The sequence below is a fragment of the Ahaetulla prasina genome, chromosome 3 (assembly GCF_028640845.1).
Source record: "Ahaetulla prasina isolate Xishuangbanna chromosome 3, ASM2864084v1, whole genome shotgun sequence".
NCBI classification, from domain to species: domain Eukaryota; kingdom Metazoa; phylum Chordata; class Lepidosauria; order Squamata; family Colubridae; genus Ahaetulla; species Ahaetulla prasina.
In genome coordinates this window covers 180,482,701-180,502,403 of record NC_080541.1, presented here as the reverse complement: position 1 = coordinate 180,502,403, position 19,703 = coordinate 180,482,701, and the positions used below count along the sequence as shown (strand labels likewise).

At 38.7% G+C, this 19,703-nt stretch overlaps 1 protein-coding gene across 5 annotated transcripts in view; it reads right to left on the bottom strand.

The window, feature by feature from the left end:
- The window catches only part of INAVA (innate immunity activator), a 50,921-nt gene extending 31,495 nt beyond the window's left edge, over positions 1–19,426 (bottom strand). For 3 of the 5 annotated variants that reach the window (XM_058179223.1, XM_058179226.1, XM_058179222.1), the window contains exon 1: positions 4,916–5,053. The gene's annotated coding sequence lies outside the window, so the exon portion shown is untranslated. Of the gene's footprint in view, positions 1–4,915; positions 5,054–9,158; positions 9,286–19,306 lie in introns of those variants that run through there. The other 2 variants (XM_058179225.1, XM_058179224.1) reach the window with 2 other exon arrangements.
- Positions 19,427–19,703: the final 277 nt, after the last annotated feature.

Below are 19,703 nucleotides of genomic sequence, written 5' to 3'. Positions count from 1 at the left end.
TCCTGCCTTTCATTGCCCCACTCTTACCCAAATATTCCTCACCTTCAGTCTATTTTTAGTTCTCCTCCTGTATGTCGTGCAATCTATTTCCTGCTGATTGGCCTTGATCTAATTGTACAATCATCTCTCATGATTACAGAAGAGGTGGGGAATATGTGCTGTATGATAGGTACTTGAGTCAATTTAACAAATCTTGTTGGAATTCTGAGATAGATTCAACTTGCATTTTTAACCCTGTTTCTACATGGCTGTAGAGCAATCCCCTCCCAGTTTACCTATGTGATGGTCAAAAGGTGTTCTGCGGGAAACAAATACAGTATTTCTCGATTACTTCAAATCACGCTGCCCATTTGTTAGTGAAAAGGAAATTTGCTACAGGTAGCCAATCAGAATAAGATAAAGGCTTATTCTGGGCAGAAAGCCCAGTTTTTATTTAACTTCTGAGCCTAGAGGGTTATAATCCATCCATTAGCCTTAACTATATATTGTCAAACTTCCATAAATAGATAGGATTAAGTGCTTATTGAGATGATAAATTAAAAAAAATATGTTTCATAGATATCAAAACATTACCAACACTGCAACAACAACAGCTGGAGTAGCATAGCATAATCAAATTAGCGAAAGTCTTAGTGGCTGCATTTGCCCAGCAATTTTAGTACCTCAATGTACTACACAAATTTACAAATGGGTTAATGTCGTATGAAACCAGCCCATACATATCAATGCATCTATTAGAGGTCAAAAAGATAGGGATGATTTTATTCTATTTAGTTGAATTTATTAGCTGCCCAATTCCAATGCACTCTGATTATTTATTTATTTTTAAAGCTAGTTGAGATACAGATAGTGAAAACAAAATAGTGGGAAGCAGTGCTTAAATTTTTCTCTGTCCCTAATTTTCTGAAGTGGGTCTCCTCTAAGGATTTCCACATTATATTTATAGGAGCCAGCCTCCATAAGGGGCTATTTAGGAAGCCTGATCTGGAGCAGAGAAATGATGGGAAGGCAAAGAAACAAATACCTGTTTTCACACTACTTTTCTACTTACTTTAAACGGATACCCCTTTGAAATACTTTTTTAAAAATAGGGGGAAGGCTATTAAAGTGCTAATGCCAGCTTTCATATGCAACCATAAATAGTATAGTAGGAATTATCCCCTTCACTTACTGTATTCTTAGGCAAACAGAATATGGATATGAATATCAGAATTATGTAGATAATCCCATGAGGCATGGCCTCCCACCCATATATACATGCATCCAACTGGTTTACTGCATGCCAAAATTTCAGCCAGTTAATAATTAGTGGTTGTCTGAATCAGCCTTTAAATTCCTGCATTGTATTTCTGCACTTTTGTGGGCTATGACTGTGCAAAAACACCTAATTAATAACCAAGAAATGGAGCAAAATTTCCTGAACATAGATAGAAACCAAACTGCATTAAAAACTATCTTCACTTTATATTTCCAGCCCTCAAGACTGACAAAGCAAAATCTTGCTTCGGGTTGTGTCTCAAGCCATACAGTTCTCTGACTGACTGATTCACATACACTCGGGGCTTTTCAGGCTTAACATTGCAGAAAATACGTAAACAAACAGGCAAACAAATCAGGATTAAATGAAAATTTAGATTGTGCACTTTTATGCCATAAGCCAACCTGAGTCACTGGAAGTGAGTTGGGCAGCCATATAAATTTAATAAGTGCATAAATTCCAGGCTGATAGAATTAATCTTATCTGAAGAGCCATTCAGATCAGTTACCTATTGAAAGGTTATAGAAATGTTTTGTTCAACTACTAAGGAAAAAAGTTAGCTCACCTGAGAAGGGGACCTAATGGGGAGCTAAAATACTCTATTTCCCTCCAAAATTTAAGCACAGCCTTGTGAGGATAAGCTTGGACTAGAGTTTCAAGGAGGCAGCCTGTTCACCATCCATGTATTTCAAGGTTGAAGGGGAAAAAAGTATAACCTAAAACTAAACAAAAGAACTTGTGGTGGCAAACAGAACAGAAATTTAACAGTGCAAGATATCTAGACTGGACAGTAGGGAGAAATTCTAAGTAAAAATTTTAGACAATTTTTTTTAGAAAATAAGCAAAATACATATAAAATAATCTGTAATTATAATGTGGAAGCAACTTTGATAACATCACAAAACTGGCTAATAGAACACAGAAATAGAAATACTAGGTGGGGAAAAAAAACCCTAAATACAAGTTCAAACAGATGGCCCACCTGCTACTATGCCCACAAAACAATATTTCTAGGGGGAGGTGTGGGGAAGAGTCCTGTTTCAAAAAATGTGCCCTTCTCTTCCTCATCTCTTCCCTTCCCTACTCCCCTACCAGATTAGCAACTGCATATTTATTGCACAGTAATTAAATAATCATCTGGAAGTGTCCTCTGGGCACCAGATCCCAGACTGTGACTCAGTGCCCCACTCTTGCCCCACCAAACTCAGTGGATATTTGAACACCCCCTCCAAGCAGTTCTAAAAAAAAGAGTGTGCTGAGTGAGCTCCTTTCTTTTGTCAGTTAACCACCAAAGTCAAAACAGGGCTGCCTACTGGTTGAATTATTTTTTTAATTAACTGTCCTACTTTAATTGACTAATTGAACAATTAAGAGATTAAAATCTTGCAATTATTATCCCAGATTTCCCCTAGCAGCCTCGCAGCCCTCTCACACCCTGTGAAGCTTGGTCATCTGTTTCTGCTTCATGAAACAAAGAGTGCACACCCTGGAAGCTCTTTCAGTGTTGTGCTCTCCCAACAAATACCTTCCCTATGGTATTCTATGTTTAACACAGAGGAATAGCATTAATAGGATGCATATGTAGGATGAAAAAATGTATTTATCTGGCAGAATATAAACTTTGATATAACCAGGGCAATGCACAAATATTTATAAAATTACCTGTGGAAATTCATGCCCTAACAAATATAGTTTGCACTGCTTTTGAACCAGGATCGGGTGGTCGCATTTTTTGCCATGGAAACCAAATGGATGGTGATAGCAACAAGGTCCCCCCTGGACCTGGATGAACCCTCCAGTTATCTTAATGATGTCTTGCTGATTCTCCTTTCTTCCTTTGAAGGAAGAGCACCCATCCTTCAAGTTCCACAATTACAAGTCCCATAATTAAAATAAAACCCTATTTCCAACTTGCCCTGTTCTATAATGCACGATGACCATCAGATCTCACTGCATGATATGACACTAACGTGGTATAGGCAATCCCTAAGATAAGAACATCTGACTTATGGACAACTTGTATTTTTGAACAGATTGTCATAAAGCCTACCATATCAAACATTTGAGTTAAATATGATGGCAAATACAAACACACACTACTTTGTGATGCTCATGAAAACACCACAGGAAGGATTTTTGCCAGATTAAGTCAGATCACACTGTCGTTAACACAGCATTGAGTATGCAACTTCATATTTGGCTTACATTTTTCTCTTATTTACCCTGGTAACCATGCCTTCAAGGGGTAAATCCAATGCAAGCACTGATGATGCATCAAAGAAAAGGAAAACTAATCATGATTGAAAATAAAGTGAAAATAATAAAGTAATCAGAAAGATGTGAAACACCATACCATTGGAAAAGTATTAGGTGGGTCAACAGTTGGAACAAATTTGAAGGATAAAGTGAGAATAATAGAGCATCTGAAACTATAATTTGTAACATATACTTATGAAAACTATAATATATAGTATCTAACTAAGACAAACATTTGATTAATGCTAAATAATAATCCTGACCTACCTACAAATTTGATTTAAAGACAGACTTAGGAACCAGTCTGTCACAAGCTGGGAACTGAATGTAGCCACAGCTAGTAAACCAGCATAGAGAATCAGAAAGCACCACTAAAACATGACCAAGGAACAGGGAGACTTGATTTCTTCACTGGCAGAAGTCACAAATTAGCTTAAAAAAATATGGAGGTTGCTGAGTTAGCCATATGCAGGTGCCAAACATCATGCATTACAGAACTTTGATAACACAGCCCAAGTCTATGATGAGGAAAGCTAGCTAGTTGGAGGCTGCATGATGAAACAGTACAGACTTATCAATTCCAATATCTGTGCTATGTCAATGTCCTATTGATAAGGTCATCAGAGGTCCCTGACCTTTATTTGCCACTCAGCAATGCAGATTCAATTCCCAATATACTTCTTAATCACTGTGACTAGCCATATATAAAGGCAAAGACTCTTGTTCATCTTGCTACATCCAAGCAATTCTGCCTAGAATGTTCCCTCTGATCCAAAAATCTGAGATATTTGCATAAAATATAAAAAGCAATTCTGAATTTTCTTTTTTCTGTCTTGGTTCCATTGAGATGTTTGTCCCTCTCGTAGCCTTCTCTTTTTGTCCTGTCCTACAGACACTGAAAATGAATTGAAGGAACTACAGAATACCTTTCTGGGTCTAGAGTCCACGTTACATGTTACAGATTCGCCAAGGAAAAGTAATCTGTGTAAAAAATTACAAGCAACTTACACAATTAAATACAATAACACGGCTGTTGAAGCTGTCACTGACCAGAGCAAAAAAACTTGTGAAGCTTACATAGCAATCTGTATGCAGACTTTTCTTTAATTGTTGCTAATTTCCATGTAGAATCTCAATAATATATTAAAATATCCATATACAGAAGACTTCTATAATTGATTTAAACAGAGTTCCTGTTCTTTTACATTTAAAACCCAAATATTGACTCATCATCGCAATTAACAGATTTCAATGGATTTCCACTTATCATTTGAAGATTTAAAAAAACCTGGAAAGTCATATATTAAACAAAATCAAAATGCTGTTTTCTAACACGTGCCAGTATGAGCTCTCAGTTACCAGCTCAGTTGCCACCCTTCTGGAATGAAAAAGCAGTCTTACCTTTAGGGGGCTTTGCTTCCAAGTACTTGCTACTGAGACTAAGATCAGGAAGGTTTGTTCCTAATATCCAAGTTACTGCAACTGCATGCAGTTTTTGTTCACGTTTCCAGTCCCTTCCCTCTCTCTTCCCAGCACTGCCTCTCTCTGGTTGTGCCAAAGAAACTGTGTTACTTGTTTTGACTTGAGTCAGAGAAGCAGGGCAGGTGAGCAATACCTTTTCAGCGCAAGATAATCAGTGGAGCCAAATCCTTCCAGGCACAAAAGGACAAGCTGACACATAACACCAGAAGGGAGGGACTTTATTAAATATCTCTTGCAAAAGTTAGCAAGGAATCCGCTAGTCCTGGATAAGCAGGGAAAGCTGAAATAACCCACTGCAGTCAGTTCTAAGTCCACACACATGAAAATGTATTTTCTGCCTTTGTAACTTACTGCCAGAGAAACACTCTTTGAGCACTTTCTCTGATGATCAGCAAGAGTCATCATTAGCATGAAAATACTACCAGACTATTCCTATAGTTCTGTAACCCAATCAATGTGAAGGCTGTTTTTCCTAATGCTGTTTTCAATAGAATACATGTTATGCTAAAAACACAATACGGTGGGACAGCTAATATATATTTTAAAAAACAGCTTTAACAGGAGGTCTGCAGTACTGTACTAGAAAAACAGAGCTGGGGGGGGTGTTTAACTCTTTGCTCACGAGTAGTTTTTACCCACACGGAATTCCAGACGAGTTCTAAAGAACTTAAAAGTTCTAAAAAGAACTTAAAACTTAAAAAGCACTGGATAGTGGAAGAATCTAGGAGAATAACATTTTAAAGCTGCTTTTTCTATAAAAATTACCTGTTTCCCCAAAAATAAGACAACCCCTGATAATAAGCCCAATCAGGCTTTTGCGCGCATGAGCTAAACTAAGCCTCCCCCCGAAAATAAGCCCTCCCCAAAAATATTTAAACGCAGAGCTGGAAATCAGGTAAGACAGTAAGAAGAGCCCCCATCTTGCTCCACACACCCCAGAATAATAAGACCTCCCTGAAAATAAGGCCAAGCGCTTATTTCGGGGTTCAAAAAAATATAAGACAGGGTCTTATTTTCGGGGAAACACGGTAGCAGTCAGCAAATGAATTGAAGGGGCACTTTATTTATTAAGTACTGTAGTGTTTTAACTTTTATAAAACATTCATGAAATCAGAAGTTTATCCAGAGTGGTTTGTAAACAAAAATGTGCAATTAAAATATTTTTAAAACTATCATATTAAAGTGCAAAGTGTATCTGTTATTAATGTTTAAAGTCACCATTTGTCTCAGAGAGAGAACTAACAGAGATGGGTGCCTTGTCCTCTTTCAACTATCACTTCTCTATATAATGCAGTGGAAGAAAAGCAGCACTTAAAATATTTACTGATGAGGGATGATATAGAAACCTAAAGTAATGTACACAGGTCCAGTTGGGAATGAAAGAAAAACATTAATTCAAAAGCAGGTTAGCCATTTCCTGCATTCAAAATATTTGCCATTACCGAGATAAAGGTGTGGAACTAAAGTCAGGCATATAATCACCTTTAATCCAGGCCCTGCAATAAACATACATGGGGAACTAGTTTTCATGTGAGTGGCTACTGTTATCTAAGCTCTATGGCCTTGCAGATTGTGATGACTCAAAGCAATACTGCTTTTGCTTCAACTTTTTGAAGATAAAACTTACAGAATGCCCAACTCACCTAGAAGGCACCAGGCTGGGGGAAAAAAGAGGGACAAATCCTGTCACACAAAGGTAAGGCCTGTCCATCTGGCATTCCTTGCGTCTGCCACTATCAGCACTTGTGTCACAGGATAGAAAAACTGCCTCCAAGCATGATCATTAAACAACACAGTAGCTTCATCCAGGCTGAGGTCCAAACAGAGCATTTGACTACATTTTAGAAAGTAACTGTTAGGGATAAACAAACCCAACATTTGTTTCCCTTTATTTAAAAGTAAATATATATGATTGCATTCCAGTCAATCATATATATACTGGTATATGTATATTACTATATATACTCGCAGATAAGCCAGGAATTTTGGGTACCAAAATGCATTTTAAAAATCAGGTTTGGCTTAGCCATAGATGGGCTTAATTGTGAGTGTACAGATAGTCCTCACTTAATGACCATCTGCTTAATGACTGTTCAAAGTTATGATGGCCTCAGAAAGGATGCTTTACAGCCTCTAAACCACTTTCAACCATCATAAAGCATCATACCACCCATCACATGACCGCATTTCAAGCACTAGGTGGCAACTGGCTTGCATTTATAACCAGTTGCACTGTGCCATTGTCACTGTGACCACAATTTGTGTCAGCTTTTGCTCTTTTCCACAGAAAACTTGCAATATTGCAGGTTCAAGTCCCACCAGGCCCAAGGTTAATTCAGCCTTCCATCCTTTATAAGGTAGGTAAAATGAGGACTCAGATTGTTGGGGGCAATAAGTTGACTTTGTATATAGTATACAAATGGATGAAGACTATTGCTAACATAGTGTAAGCCGCCCTGAGTCTTTGGAGAAGGGCGGGATATAAATGAAAAAACAACAACAACAACAACAAAAGATCACCCATTGGATATACTGGATTCACTTAATGACTATGTGGCTCACTTAATAACCATCGTAAAATTGACCACAAAGTCACGTAGGATCACATGGCAACCCACTTAAAAGCCACTCCACTTTATATCCAAAATTCCAGGCCCAATTGTGGTTGTAAATCAAGGACTACCTGCATATGGTGATACTTTTTAAAAATACCCACATTTCCAATAGGCCCTTGTGTATAGGCCTGTGATGGTGAACCTATGGCATGCGTAGCCATATCAGTGGACACACGAGCTCAGCTCCGGCGCACATGCCCGCACCAGCCAGCTGATTTTCGGGCCTTCTGGAAACAGGCTGTTTCCTGCCTCCAGAGGGCCTGGGGGGATGGGGAATACCCAGCTTTCTCTCTCACCTGTGTCCAGAGCCTCTCTCTGAGTCTGGGGAAGGCAAAAATGGCCTTTCCCACACACCCCAGACCCTCCGGAGGCCAAAAACTACCCATTTGCCAACTTCTGGTTGGACAGGAAGTGACTTTGTTTTGTCCCCAGCCTCCAAAGTCTTTCTAGGAGTCTCTGGAGGCTGGGGACAGCAAAAAAGTCACTTTCTGTCCAACTGGAAGTTGGCAAACAGGCAGTTTCTGGCCTCCGGAGGGCATGGGGTATGTGGGAAAGGCCATTTTCGCCCTCCCCAGACTCATAGAGAGGCTCTGGAGCCAGGTGAGAGAGAAAAAAGGGCCTACCAGGCCATCGCATGCCAGGAGCAGGGAAGAGGAGGGATTGCGCGTGCATGCACAGGGTGGGGCGCATAGAATTATGGGTATGGATATGCACACCCACGCCCCCACCCACCCCCACACCCAGCCTCTTGGCATGCGATGGCAAAAAGGTTAGCCATCACTGGTATAGGCCCATATGTAAACAAGTAATCCCTCAGATTTTTAACCAAAGATTATGGATACATAACAGAAATACTATGTTAATAGTTTTACTTGTTCCAGTAAGTAGTCATTCTAGAAACTTAGAAAATCAGGGGTTTTTTCCCCCTTTAGGGTTCAAATAAAATAATTTCCACTTTTTACTGTTTCCTTATTCTATTTCCACTGAAAACAGTACAGACAAGAATATTAACAATATAAATAAAGAGCCATCATGGGTGTAGTGGTTCAAGTGTGGTCAGAAGTCCATGTGTTCTAGTTCTGCCTTGGGCATGAAAGCCAGCTAGGTGACTTTGATCCAGTCACTCTTTCTCAGCCCAACCCACCTCACAGGGTTGCTATTGTGGGGAAAATAGGAGGAGGAAGGAGTGTTATATATGTTTGCCACTTTGAGTTACTTATAAAGTAATAAAGGAAGGATAAAAATCAAGTCAAATAATAAATATTAGAAACAATTACATCAGCATGCGTTTGCTATTTTATCCTTTCAACAACAACAACAAAAAAGAACTAAGAAATACTGCCGTTCAAGTTATTTAGTATCTTACATTTCAATCACAGATGCAAACCAGTTAGGATGTGATGGGATTGCCAGCAGCTATCCTGTATGGGAAATCACTAAACTAATAACTGAGGTTTCGTAATGAAATATCCTCAGGTAAAGTTCTGCCCACCCAAGCTGGTCCCTGGAAGGAATATAAAAGGAAAAAATATAAAAGCTGAACCTACCTGGACTAAGAAGACCTGCAGTGTTTCTGCATTTTTTCTTTTTTCAGTTCTAACATTTGACTTGCTCATTAGCCCTACTTCTTGGTTTGTGCTTCAATCCCGATTTGATTTTGGGTTTAATTTCTGTTTTTCCTCATTTGTCTATTCGTTTTCACTCTTCAATTATTCTTACCCATAAAGTGAGTTCCAGTTCGCCTGAGACTGTTGCTTATACAGAATTCTAGTAGGCCTTCCAATAAATTCTGGAATGTGCTACATCTAAAGGCCTGAATGCAACCATTGCCCAAATCTATAGACCCTTTGGGTGTTATTGGGCAAATTGTGACTCTCGACCTTGTTTCACAGAGTAGAAAAGGCTGTCTAATGATGTTATCCAAGGGATAAATAAAACGGGGATTGCAAAATGAATACATTATATAAATTTTAGCGTGAGTATCAATCATAAAGGCTCCTGTCCCGATTGGTCTACTTTGATCAAATAATTTGTACATCAAGCAAGTACAATTCCACACATGCACAACAGTGCAAATCTTAATCCTGGGAACTGTACTCCTCTGGTTTCGTTCTGTGTTTCATGTAGCCAAAGAAAATTTAAATGTGATGTTTATTGAAATTAACAAGCCCTCAGGGCCTATTTACCATAGATCAAGATAAAGTGCCAAGCATATCTGTTGCAATTTTTCCTTCAACTTTCACCTCCATAGAATTTGACCACTGATCAAGCTTAGCAAACTATACTACAGCTCTAGGAGCAGCCATATCATTGAGGTAGTTGACTTTCTCAGGGTAACATCGCTGATGTCTGAGAAGTCTACTCTTCATAGACACAAAGAACCTACCCCATGAGAAATGTGATGTGGATAAAGCAAAAAACAGCTTTAACACAAGAAAGGAAGAAGTACTGTTTCTTTGTGGTGTTGTGGTCCGCCAGCAGCCTGAGGACCTGGCAGCGGAGTCGGATAGTGAGGAGCCTGGGGAGGACAATGGGCCAGTCCTGGAGTCAGGGGAAGGCCCGGACGAGGGCTCTGCATCAGAGGAAGAGATGGGGCCAGGGGCATCTGGGAGCGAACCGCAGACTCTGGAGCTTCCAGAAGCAGACAGCAGAGAGGCAGAGGAACAGGAGGAGCCTGTTCCTAGTGCACACATGAGAAGAGCTGCCAGAAGTCAAGAGCAGCTGAAGCCAAAAAAGACAACTCAGGAGTAAGGCCAGAAGATGATTGGCCACTCCAATAAGGCTTAAAAGAACAGCAACAAGCCATTGGGTTCTTTGTGGAAAAGCAACGTTGATTCCATTGTTTCTTGTCAGTGTCTCTTGAACTTTGTGGGGGTTTTGCCAAGAAAAGCCTTTGGCAGGTTGCCAAAGACAATAAAAGTTGGTGATAAGGCTGCAGGACTGTTTATGAAGAATTTGTTTTGGATTAAGCTGAGAATGGATTAATTCTCAGTTGTTTTAATAAAATAAATTTGTTCAGGTCTGAGTTGTGATTGGTAATCACTACTTGGGCCTCGGTCACAACAGATGGAATGGCTTATTCAGTATTCCCAAAGGTGCTTTTTCAAGAGACAACTGGACTTTCTGGTTTTTCTTTGAAGGCGTTTCGTTTCTCATCCAAGAAGCTTCTTCAGCTATTGAAAAAGCACCTTTGGGACAACCGTGACCTGGATGACTGGGAATCTCCATTGACACTTATTCAGTATTATGTGTCTCTTGAATGGGACTGTATAGTAATCCTTGTTTGAGATTGAGACTAGCAACTTGGTCGTTAAATGAAGTGGTTGCTAAGTGAAACCACAACAGTGCTTATGATCTTCAGCTTTCCTTTGCTTTACAGATCTGTGGTAGTAAATGGAGGGATTGGTTGTAAAAATTTTACTTTATTTTATTTCTATATTGCCCAGCTCACTGAAGTTATCTGGGCAGTTTACAATAAAAACATGTCACAAAATATAAAAGTATAAAATACAAATAAAGTTAAAAAGCACAATTAAAATATAGGGTTACAGGATTAAAAGTTAAAAAGCTAAAAAAAAAATGGAGAGAACACCCTCACAACACCATCCATTCCCAGGGTTGCCTAAAACCTTTTGATTGTCTTGACACTCTTCCTGAAGGCCGAAAGAATGGGGGCCCACCTCACCTCTGGGGTAAGGTGTTTCAAAGGGTGAGGGCAAAGCTCTCTTCCTGGATCTTGCCAGACAAAATTACTTTTTCATCACCATTGGAACTGTGAATAGTCATTTGATGAGGCAGTCGCTAAACAAGGACTACCTGTATTATCTTCTAAATGAGCAGGTGTTTTGCTTGGAAGGGTGTCTGGATCTGGATCTGGCCAAGTGAAGCTTTGCCGTTTCAGTGATACAACATGCCAGCTGCATTCTTTCCAGAAAAAGACAGGTCCAAATGTAAGTAGTAGAATGTATTTGGCATGGGTTTGTTTTTGAAAACTATCCAAAATTTCTACAGTTCAAAATACAAACGCTAATGCAGCATGACTCTCTAATTATATTATTATACTATCTCTACAAGCTTCCTATTTTCTTCCAATCATAATTCAAAACCCCACCTAGTTTGGAACATTGTTACCTAAAATACTACTACTGAAATTCAAGAACAAAAATCTAATGTATGTGGTATAACATCCTAGTTTCCTCATTCCAAAGCAATTTTCCTGCTGTATTTCATGCAAACAAGTTTTGTCTTGAGGTTTCTGTCTACCAAAAGTAATTCTGAATTCTTTCTTTTTTTTTCCATCCAAGATTACTAGAGGATGCCAAAGCCCATTAAACGTGCATTGCCAATATCTATTTGAGGATCCCTGTACCCTGTTCTTTACAGTAAATTGTTAGTACAGTACTTAAGTATAAAAGTAGAATATTACATTAAGTATTTGAAATAGATCCACTTTGAATATAGAAACTAGACTAGGAACTCTGTATATAACACATTAGATGCCAGCCAAAAAGATTATTCAAATATTTAACCTGGGTTCAAAAGAAATATTAAGCCATTTACTAATCCACTTTAATAGCAAAAGGCCCAGAAACTGTAAGGTGAGGCAACTGAGTTATTGTCCACATCATGCAAGCAACCTGTGTTCTTTTATAACTTTCTATGAATCCTCATCTTTGAATGTCATTTCCTCTGATTTCTGTAGATAGCTACACCCTTATGTTGAAAGATTGAAGGCCAGCAAATTATTAACTGTTACCTTCTTATATTATATTTCTTTCTCTTTAATGTCACTATATGACACAACATCTAAAGAGTTTTATTCTCCATTGAAGATTTCCAAATGTGTAGCCACACCTCACTTTGAAAATGTAGGTCAAAAACTAAATATCCTTTCAAAGAACAGCCAACAACTAATTACCTGTTGCCTTTCTCTTTAGAAATAGTGAGTGACAACTAATGAATGCTTTTTTTCTAGCAAGGATATGAAGATTTTCTGGGTCAAGAAGTGAAGAGATAGGAGGGGAAAAAAATTCATTTTTTTATGGATAACATTTTGATCAGAGCACCAAAACCAGGCAGAATTCACCTATTTTAAATTAGCATGAAGAAAGAGATAAAGATTAAAACTGGTACCCTAATAATGTGACATGCATGTTTAAGTGTTGACCTAATCAGAATTGGGGAGTCATTTAAGCCTTGCTGCAAGGATAATGGAAATAGCTTTGCTAAAAGTGCTGAGAGAGTCATCTAATGTTCATCATCATATAGTCTAAAGTTTTAAAAAGTATGGAGAAGGTGAAGGTTTGGGAATTTTTTTTTCATCCAAGGTCACATTCTCTCAAGATAATTTGTCAAGAGTACTGCATGCTACTTACGCTTAATAAAACAAAAGAGTACAAAGCTGGTGCAAAACTTTAGCATTGTTTATTTTGGAGTTTATAATATAATTCTAACCAAAGCCTAACATGGTAGTAAGCCAAATTACCCTTTTGTCTCTGTCATTCTCTTTTTCTGCTATTCTTTCCACTTTTCAAAATTATTATACACCAAATATTCCACCCCAAATTAAGGGTCTGGACATCACAACACTTCACTTTTCCTTTCTTCCAAGTCTTTAGGAACCCAGGCTCTTTTAATGATAATCATTTAGTCCTCTCTTCAGAATGTTTTTTTAAACACTTACTTTTCTTTAGTCCTTTGTGGTATTTTCCCACCTGGCAATGGAGTTGATACACTCAATTCTCCAAGCCATGTTTATCTCTCTATAATATATGAAATTGTCATAATTAAAGATATGAGGCGTAGGAAGGATCTTTACATTGAAGTGCTTTTAACCAAACATGGTGTTTTCACTGCCTGGCTGTGTGCATGTTTGTACACTTTAAAGGACCCTGAAGGGAGAATCTGTGGCAATGGATTGTGGACTGATATGCACATCCAGACTTCCCCAGTGGAAACACAAGCTGCGGTTTCTCAAGGAATGCATGATACTGTCTTCTACCCACACCCAGCCCACCAGGAAGGCACAACACACACACACACCCCACACACCCATGCTTCTTTTCCTGCCACACATCAAAAGTTGCATTTTCCTATGCCAGCACAACCAGTGCTGTCTGGTTCACCTGTCATATCTCATTTCATTGTAAGCACTCCATCTACCCTCCAGCTGGGTCTTTGTGAGCCCAATTCCCTCCAGTCACCAATCACTTCCCGCCATTTTGGCCAGAGCTTGTCACCTTCTCACCTTGTCAGGAGAACTTCTGTGGGCTTGTGAAATGTTGAATTATTTTTTTTTTTAAAATGCATAAATAATGGTGGAATGATCTGTGTCTTGCATTGTTTTGCAAGTTCGCTGATGGGGAGATTAAAACAATAGCAAGATTGACAAAAATTAAAAGGAAACATTGACAAAAGTTCTGCCAGTTTTCCTTCTGGATCAAGTGATAGGAAGAATGGTCACTATGGTGTTTTGTTTCCTCCACTACCCCCTCCATTAAAGAAAAAGTGAAACACCTGGGCCTTTATTTTTAAAAAAGCCAGGTGACTAGAGTTCTCCATTTTCCCCTCTAGCCCCAATAATAGAATGGTAAAATGGAGGTTGATCTGGTCTTCTGCTTTACCATGGAAGACACCAGATGGGTCATGTCAAATATGAGTCAGGAAAGGGACCCTCATACAAAAGATTTATCAACCACATGTCTTCAAAAATCCATCCATGGAAAGGAAAATGATTAGTGCTTGCTTTCCCAGCAAAAATGAAAGGATTACAGTAGCATAGGAATCCACCATGGTAATTGTAGTATAACATAATTTCAGAATCAGAAGAGAGCTGAAAGGGACTTTGGAGGGCTTCTAGTCCAGTCTTCAGCTCAAGCAGAAGATCCAACCTATATCATTTCAGACAAGTCTCTTCTTAAAAACCTTCAGTGATGAAGCACCCACAACATGCGAAAGCTGTTCCACTGGTTAATTGTCCTCATTGTTAGGAAGTTTCTCCTTAATTCCAGGTTGCTTCTTTCCTTGATTAGTTTCCATCCATTGTTTCTTGTCCTGCCCTCTGGTGCCTTGGACAATAAGTTGACCTCCCTTCTCTTTATGACAGCCTCTCAAATACTGGAATACTGCTATCATGTTCCCCCAGTCCTTTTTTTCTCTAACTGGTCAAACTCAAATCCTGCAAACCTTTCTTCATATGTTTTAGTCTCCAAGCCTTTAATCAACTTAGTTGCTCATCTTTGCACTTTTTGCCGTCTCCAAGGCAAAAGCAGAGGAAGGATCGGAAATCCAGAAAGTGATTTCTTAAATTGTCTTCATTTCCAACACAGGAGTGAAGCAGCTTGAGGCTGATATGCAGAAAATCCCTGTGTGTAAACGGATCCAGCACATATATAGGTTGTTTAAATAATTGCTGCAGCTACACATTGAGCTATTTTATAAACACTGTCAGCACAGTAAACTGTTTAGAAGGAGCAAAGTTAATTCATATGAGTTTAGATTGAAGAGCATCACAGGAAACTGCCTTTGTAACAGAATAGTAAACAGAATAATCTGCTTCTTTCTGTTTGATTTTCAAGGCCAATACAATATCAACAGGGTGGGGGAAAACAAAAAGCATTTTTTTTTGTTGCCTATTTGGTCTACTGTAGATACTAAGGCAGAATTCTCAGAATTGGAAGTCCACCCAACTTAAAGTTGCTAAAGTTGAGAAATCCTGTACTAGAGGGAAAAAAAGTCTACCAAGCAGGCAAGCTGTTTCAGGATAAAATGATAACAAAAGCTTTGTTAATACATCTGTTAATAATGAGCTGTTAAAGACAAAGAGGCCTTACCAGGAAAACAGAGCCCCAGAAGTAAATATTTGTTCAATACATACTGATAAGAATATCCACCTCTACAATACAATTGCCACTTCCCAGGTACCTTAAGGAGTATTACAGAACAATGCCTGGGATTGGGCCAGCTGGAATGAAATGACATCAAGGACTTTTGAAAATAGCTTACATCAATCTTCCATACCCTGGTGTCTTGGAGGTATATTGAGCCTACTATAGGGATTCTCAACTTGGATCGTGCAGGCATTTTTTTAAGGAAAGGAAAATTGTTTCATTCCACACCGAGATCTTTTTCATGGGGCTTTCCTTCTTTAACAAAGAGCAGCCTTCATTTTGCATGGGAGGGGGGGGGAAGTAATAAACTCCTTTTTGTCGCAGCACTACTGAACCTTTCCACCATTGTTGTCTTAAGACAACACAAATTAAATGAAAAATTAATGTTTCTGTCTAGAAATTGGAACTATCCATTTCATATAATGCGGATATATTACTTATCAGCATATTCTGTGCTCATCAATTACCTGTATCTGAGATTCATCATCCCCTCTTGATATTCTCCTAGTTCACACTAGCACCTGATAACCCCTAGCACATAATAAAATAGAGCTCTATTTTATACAGCTTTTCCTAAAATTCCTTCTACCGCTGCAGAACTATTATCTGAAAACCGTACTTTTGTTCATTCATTAAAAAAGTATCACTGTCACACTTGGAGTATAGGTTCTGTAGAAATAATGTATGAGATAATAAATTGATCTTTTGGCTCTTTGTTGCGGTGAGGCACTGCAAAGACCAATGGGAATTGGAATTGGAAGATGTCTATGGATTATTCCTGTTTGAATGCAGCACGGAGCGGCTATGAAATAAAGAATCTGTTGATCTGCAAACAGCAGTCTTTTCTCTTCAGCTTTATATCCTCATCCCTGGGAATCAGATTTATTTTTAAGCCAACTATTCCTCTTCTTTCAACTGTCCCCTTGCCAAAGGAAGCCGGGTACAAAATAACCTGTGTTATACATTGGGTGTTCCGGAGAGCTTCCCCAGATACAATGCAAGAAAGAATTTCAACATAAATGGTCCAATCATTCCATTTGGCTTTATTCCTAAAAAGCTATGCCCTATCTCCCTTCTCCCAGGCTCTGTCTACTTAGGCAGCCATACAGGAGCTAACTTCATAACACTGAAGGAATTCATCTCCTTCTCTCAATTAGCTGCCAGATGTGCTCTTCAAGAATAAAGAACAGTGAAAGACAAGTGCCCTTTTAGTGCCCCCTACATGCAGGCCATCCATCATCCCATCAAGACCAAGAGGAGAGGCCAATTCCTTTGCTCCAGAATGATAAAGCATGTCACAGCTGTGTTTCAGTCCCTCTTCATTCTGGCATGGAACCTGAAGCATCTCACCCATCATCCAAGCAGGGTCTTTGATCAGCTACTGTTCTCTGTCCGTGGGAAACTGAAAGGTCTATGCCAGGATCTTCCAGTGATGCTGGGAGTATGATCAGAGGAATTTAGGATTCAATTCAATAAATGAATGGAATGCTGAACTAGGGTTATGATAGGCTACCACGAAGCTCACCCTTAAAGTAATAGTGCATACTTCCTCAAGCAAAAGCTTTCACGTGCATGAAATTAGGTGGCAAAGCCAGGATGGGATATGAAAAAGATGAATAAATGGGCTAGAGTTGTAGACACCAAACTGGCTTAAATTCTATTTCTGGCAGAGGCTTCTTTTTCATCTAGGCTAATCCTCAGCATCAATTTCTCCATTCAAGATCAATGGAATGTAGCTCATTACAAATGCAATCCGTATTATTATGACATCAACACTCTAGGAATCCTAAATTTGTTATTTATAGTTGCCTCAAACAAAAAAATAGATTAATTTCACTGTGTAAACAGATAAGCAGGAATTCACAAGGAGGTCAAATTCTAATTCTTGCAGAATAATTAAAGACAAAAAAGTACTTTTCGCATACAGGAGATTAGTAGTGGAAGATACAAAAGGCTCGATCCATTTTAAAAACTTATATTTGAATCATTAACTATTATTGCCAAGTGCCTCTACTGAATGGGACATAACCATTTGATACATTGGGGAGATATAAAAATGTGATATATCATCATTGCAAGGTTATGTAATTTTGACATAGAAAGGCTGACAATAAGATAATATCCTAGACCACCAAGGGATCATCTTACGATAAATTGCTACAAAATATGAAATTACCTTGAAGCAACTCATTCCTTTTTTTTTCTTCTTAAAGGCCTTTTTCTTTTCTTTTTTCTTTTTTTTAAATATTTTTTTATTAAACAGTTTTTAAAAGTTTTTAACAGTTTTCCTCATTGGAACATTTCCATATCGGTATACATCCACTATATATGCATTTTTCCCCTTACATCTATTTACCTATACATGTGGTTCCATTATCCTTTATACATATCAATATACTAATTTATAAACATACATTTTTTGTTATATATATTTATACAGAAGCAATTAATTCCTGTGTAGCACTAACAAGTACTGGAGAGTATCCGAAATCAGAAACCAACTCTGATTAGTTTCAGAGTTGGACGCTACAACTCTAATTCAACATTAAACTGTAGGAATTTTGTGAAATGATAGAAAAAGGCATTGACCTTTTCTCATGGAATATCCGCATCAGAGGTGGGTTCTACTTACCTTTATTACCGGTTCGCAACAGGAGCATGCGCGCTTCTGTGCATGCGCAGAAGCTTCTGCACCTGCGCAGATCGTCCATGATGATGTCTATGCGGGTGGGCGGAGCCTCCCGCCACTTTTACTACCTGTTCACAAGAACCGGACCGAACCGGGAGCAACCCACCACTGATCCACATGCCATAATCAGATATAACACTCTGTGCAATTCAGTCAATCAATAGGTGAATATAAGGGTGGCTTAATAAAAACAATTTTAACAATATGTGAATCTGTAAGTCTGATAAATCAGATCAAACTAGAATCCTTTCTTATCTCCTATTAAATTTATTAAGACTTTTCAAGGGACTCTGTTGTTAGAAAGTAACACTTTATACATCACTTAATCCACACACTCCTAGGCTGAGCACCAACCTGTTTGTGACACTCAGGGCTAGATTAGTTTCTGCTTTGTAAATGTTTCCTGTAACTGGTTCTTAAGCCCTGCATTTGTTTCCAGTGCTAAAGTTTTCATGGTAATCAGCTAAAAAATGTGGTCCTCAGAGACTTGGTTCACTTGGAAAAGAGAAACCTACAGCTAATTAAAAAAAAAAGATGCTTCCATGGCTCTTCTGTCCAAAAACCTTTCTTCCTTATGCATTCTTAACAAAGGACTCAAGAAAGCAATCACTGGTCCATGTCCTGTTCATGCATTCAGAAGCATTTCTCTTCAGTAACTCCCTAAGGCACAGCAGCTGATCAAAAAAAAGAAAGAAAGAAAGAAAAGAAAGGCGGTTTCTAAAAAAAGAACTGGTAATGCTCACCAATCCTGTACTTGCATGCTTTAATTCAGAGAATTTGGCTTCTGTGTGTGTTTATGGGTGCATAAGTGGGGATCTTCGGCTAGTGATATTCAGGTCTTAAACCTCTGGAAATGGCATTAACTTGCTTTTTCAGTAACAGAATTGCTATAAAGTCCGTTTTCCCACATTCTTTCCTTTAATTCTTGGTGGTTATTCCAAGATTTCAGAGGGGAACAACAAAAGTTATAAATTACTTCCAGAAATCAGTTAACTGAGAAGAATTATTTGCTCTTAACTTCAAGGGAAAAATGTTTCCTCCATGCAGAAGCGTTGACCTATTTAGTGGAAGGACCACATTTTACACCCAGAGAGAGTTCTACTTTGTTTTCACTTACCTTTTAAGGAGGAAGTGGTTCTCTTTGAGCTTCTCCATTAACTTCCTGGAAGGCATGAGAGTTGTGCTGCTGCAGGAGCAGCAGCAGCTTCCATGTTCTTGGTGCTTTTGCTAAATTTCCCTCCACCCCCCACTAGGTATTTCATTTAACTTGGGCATTAGCGACATCCCAAATGTTAAAAGATCTGAAGACATCTGTCCCTGGGGCATACCAATCCCTCAGAGAAAGGAGGGGTGGAATATTTTAGCCAAATTATTTCAAACATGTGCGTGAAATCACTTAGGGCCACACATGAAAAGAGGCCATTAAAATGTTCACACTCAAAGCTTCTTTTCCTCTCCTTGTGCTGTTGTTTTAAACTAATTCCTAACTATGTAGGAATAGCATTTTCTGGGGG